We start from the raw sequence: 4,918 nt of genomic DNA, 5'->3' as shown, positions 1-4,918 counted from the left end.
GAAGCTTACAGATGAACATAAAATACAACAAGTAACATGAGTTAAAGGCAGAGTGAAAGAAGAGAGAAAAACACGAGTGAGAACAAAGTTGGGCTCAGAATATATAATATATTACTAGAAATTATGAGCATGTTAAAGCTTAAGATGAAGCACTAAATCAAGAGAAGCGAGGGTAGGAACGTTATTTTAATTTCTCCTTCATTCCCTCCTCCCCTTTTCTTCAAGATGATTTAAATGCTACTTTAATTTTTAAAAACCCAAACTATTTCAGTTACTTTCAGCATCAAATAAGTCTATAGTTATGAAGACTGATGTTCTGTATTTCAGTTCATGAAGGTGTATTTAAATACATGAAGGTGTATTTAAACTTATAAATAGGCATATGTATTAATTAATGGGAATGAAGGGGCTTAATATTAATTAAGCACCTATGACCTGCTGAATACCGGTTCAAGCTTTCACCCAAGTGGTTTTTTGATACCACAACCCTAGGAAATAATTCAATATCCATTTTATAGATCAGACACAAGTGATTTGCTCAACTTACCATAGTTATAAGTATGTAACTCAACCCTACATCATTTTCCCATTGAGAGATTTTCTTGGTAAGTGGTATATATCATTACTTGGCTTTGTTTATATAACTGGATACTGGTAGAAGAAGAAAAATTTAGGAGGGGTTGGGAAAAAAAGTCTTAGCCAAGATATGCAGGGCTAGAGGAATCACTCAGAAGTTCCAGATCATCTCACTTATGGGTAAAACAAAAACAAAAACAAAACAAAACAAACAAACAAAAAACCCTAACAAACAGGTGTCACAGAGGCTAACAGATGTGAAGTTTCAGGAGTAAATATGGTGGACTTAAAGCCTATGGCGGATCAGAGAAGATCTTTAGAAATGTACTTGGAGTCAAGGGGGAAATGAAGATGTTAAAGTCATTATGTTCATTTTATTCACATCTGAACACTAGGGAATGACTGTAAATGGAAGTTAAGAACATTTCTTCCCCCCATAGGTAACTTAGACTCCAAAAGCACAATGGAGGAAAAATTAAAATTTTATCTAGAGATATCTCTAGTCATTCCTTCTCAAGACGCTCCTCCCCCCCTCAGTAAGATAGAAAATTGTCATTAATTTATTATTACACAGGAGCCGTTTGATTTAGCCTGTGAAACACCAGGTCTAAGCATATTAACTATGGTTAGTTCAGTTCTCTGAATAGTCCCTGAATTGATTGTTTTTGGTTTTTTCATAGCTGTAATTTTCAATCTGTTTTGGTTATATTGCTCCTCCCTTGACCCACTATCCTGAAAAATTCTTATGCATCTTTTAACTCTTAGCGAAAACAGGAAATTGGACATGCACCACACTTTTTATCTTTATTTATTTATTTTATCATGAAGAGGTTCCTGTCATTTTAATCAGGTTTGACAGGAAAAGCAATAACCTCAGCTAATCACTCTGCATTCCTCCTCCACCTAACCCCCATCTCCCTTCATATGCACGTAGCACAGGAACCCAAAGGCCCTCCTCCCCACGATCTTCCCCGCTCCCATTATGGGAAGAAATGTCACTAAATGGCCTCAGCCTCCTCCTTACAGCGTGGAACAGGATGAATGAAAATACCATTAGGAAGAGTTTTTTTGTGCTGTTATCTTAGGATGGAGTCAAGGGCAGAGATAGAGGCCAAAGGCTGGGTGAGGTCTGTGGATCTCTCAGAGATCTGAACTGGCCTGAGGGGCAAAAGCCCATCCCTCACCCAGAAAGGCGGCTACCTCTAAGAGGGCTGGGGCTAGGCTGGGCTAGGCGGTACGTGTGAGGATAAGGACCGCTAAAAATCCATTCTCCTTCCTCCCCCCACACCTTCCCCAGCTCCCGAGCAGGGAACAAAGTCATACTTCTCACAAGGTTTCATCTGTGGTTCCTAGAAACCCTGGGCAGGCAGTGAGTGGGGCATATCCCCTGGTGCTGCCTGACCCCCCTTCCCCAGCTCAGGGCTTGTCTCCTGTGAGCACCGAGGCCTGCAGGATGTCAGGCAGGGACACAACCGCCCTGACCACATCATTCTCACCTACCACAACAAGCCAGTGAAGTTCTGCTTCCACCAGCCCTTGCTGCTGGTCTCCAGAGTCTCATGCAGGTGGCACTTGAGGACACTCTCAAAATAATGGGATCGATGTTGCAGGGCTTTGGTCCCAGACACTTCTAGGTTGTTGTAGGTCTTTGCTGCTGCTAGATTGATAACATCAAACTTGGAGTAGATGTCCGCCACACACCTTTTCTCACCTACCACTGGCAGTGCTGAGACTCGGTGTTGTACAAAGATGCCCAGAGCCACGTAGACAGTGGTGGTGGTGCAGACCATAACAATGTTGGCAGAGGTACCAATCTGCAGGTCCTCCAGAGACTTAGACATGAACTCTGGCTTGAGAAACTCAGTGATAAACCATTGGAAGAACCTGAGGATGTGCTTGTCAGTGAAGATGTACAAGGTGTTGCCTGACTCCGGGTCAATAACTGGCAGCCTGTGCATCTTGTTTCAAGGTAATGAGGAGACAACATCACACAAGCTGGCATTAGGAGAAATGCAGGTGAGCGGTTTGAAGGAGTCCTGTCGGTACACCTCTCTCCAAGTTTCTATCTTGTGTTCTTCCAGCTCATAGATCTGTTCTGAGGCTGATTTATAGTAGTGATGCAGGATATGGATGAAACTGGTAATGGCCAGCATGCCTACAAAACTTCGCTTCTTACTATCCCACAAAGGGGCAGCTCATACACCATTAGTCACCAAAGCAAAGACAGCTTTCTTCACCTGCAGGGAAGTACAATTGGTTGTATCAAATACAACCAATTTGGAGCTCGTGGGAATCAGGTCATCGCAGCGGTGAGACTTCATGAAGGAAGTATACACACTTTTGTTGGATTTTGGGGTTTCTTGAGGATGCTCATTTTCCAGAGCTGGGGACCTGTCTGAAGAAGTGACTGGCTCCATTTTAAGAGTTGCTGACTGGGTTGGCTCGCTTCAGGAAGCTCTCGCACCACACTTTTTATTACAGATCTCTGAGGTTTGGGGTAAGGCAAAAGTTGATGAACTAGGACTGAATCCAGTTGGTTGCCTATTTTTGTAAATAAAACTTTATTGGGCCACAGCCACGCTCATTCGTCTGTGGATCATCTGTGGCTGTTTTGTGCTACAGTGGCACTGTTGAGTGGCTATGACAGGGGCTGTCGGGACCACAAAGCCTAAAATATTTACTATTATGCCTTCTACAGACGTTTGCCAATCCTAAAGGTAAGAAGGGAAAGGCTTTTCTTATTTTCCCATGTGAAAAAAAAATGAAATTACAAAGAGGTAATGGAGGTGTTGTTTTCTTTCTGGTGTGTTTCTCGGTATTACAGGAAATTTCTCTAAAAACGTATTTTTAATTTAAAAATATTTTTAAAGATTTGACTCACATGGTATTTCATCCATGGAGCCTTTTTTTTTTTTTCTTTTTTTTTTGGCAGCAAAACTTGAGCAATAGCAAAATGATAGTATAAAGCTCCCAAGGAGGGAGGGAACCTGAAGTAGTTGTCCCAGGAGTTTCTAAGTCTAGGGGTTTTTATGGGCTTGTTAGCGGGGGCTGTTTTAATCTGATGAACCCTCCCTGTGCCTATCATCCAATCAGATTTTTGTCACCTACCTATCACCTGTGAAAGGATGGAGGACCCCTTCCAGGGTGGTGGAAGATCCTTTTAAGGGTGGTTTCCTCTTAGGGTGGGGGGGCCCCTTGTCCCTGCCTGCCTTCCTTCCAACTACCCTTCATCATTCCCCCCTGTGAAGAGGTAACCCTAACTGCTGTTAGGGAAGAAAGGCGACGACCCATCGTAGCTACTTCCTGCTGGTCAGGGGCATTGGATGGGGTGGCAGTCAGGGTTCCTCTCATCCTGATCAAGGATCCCCTGTAGATGTTTGGTTTTGACCTTCAGGTGAGGCTCCATCTGAACCACCATTTGGAGTTTGATCTTTATTGGTTAGTTGTCCTTAACGATGGTGGAGATCCCGGAGGAGCCCCCATAAATGTTGCAGGATTTTTTCTCCATTGGTGCCCACGGTTCTTGGTCTCACGGCTTCGAGGAATGAAGAGGTACACCAGACAGAGTGGTGGGCAGCAAAGCAAGGTTTATTGAGCAAGAGCAAAGTGATAGTACAAAGCTCCTGAAGAGGGAGGGGACCCGAAGGCGTTGCCTCCCTGAAGCGTTCTGCTATGGTCTGCTTCCTATATGTTTCCATGGTATGTTAGACTTTTCTACATTAGTACTTATCATACTGCATAGCAATCATTGTTTACATATCTGTCTCCCAGACAAGCCCATGAACTTCATAATGACAGAGACATTGGGCTGAGTGCTTTTTTAGGGCCTAACCCAGAACACGGTGATTTTATAGCATGTTGAAAGAAAGTACGTCTTTACCTTTATAGTTTACAGAATATTTTCTTTCTTTTTTTTTTTTTAAATTTTTTATTGTTATGTTAATCACCAATATTTTCATCATGATTATTTAATTACCTTACTAATTTTACTCAAATGTTGCCTAATCAGAGAAGGCTTCCCTGAACATCCATAAAAAATAGTAGCTCATTATACTCTAACCACTTTATTCAATTAAATTATTTTTATAATGCATATAACTACTTGATATAGTAATTGTTTATGGATGGTTCTTCTCCCCGCACGTCCCTAGAATGTAGGCTTCCCATGGCTAAATACTTGGGTATCTACAGTTCACTGCTCCATCCTATTGCCTAGAACACTGCCTAGAACATAAACTCCTTACAGGAGAGCTCTCCCTATCCTCATTTTACAGATAGTAAGGAAACGAAGATGGAAGACATCATTTTTTGTTCTTAAGTAGAAAGGATCTTATTTGAATTA

At 42.1% G+C, this 4,918-nt stretch overlaps 1 pseudogene; it reads right to left on the bottom strand.

Annotated features, from left to right (window-relative positions):
• Positions 1-1,992: 1,992 nt before the first annotated feature.
• On the bottom strand, positions 1,993-2,993 carry LOC113911651 (annotated as a pseudogene).
• Between the last annotated feature and the right edge of the window lie 1,925 nt (positions 2,994-4,918).

This window comes from Zalophus californianus, chromosome 12 (genome assembly GCF_009762305.2).
Source record: "Zalophus californianus isolate mZalCal1 chromosome 12, mZalCal1.pri.v2, whole genome shotgun sequence".
Lineage (NCBI taxonomy): Eukaryota > Metazoa > Chordata > Mammalia > Carnivora > Otariidae > Zalophus > Zalophus californianus.
The sequence above is the reverse complement of the archived record's forward strand: the minus strand, read 5'-3'. Positions and strand labels throughout refer to the sequence as shown.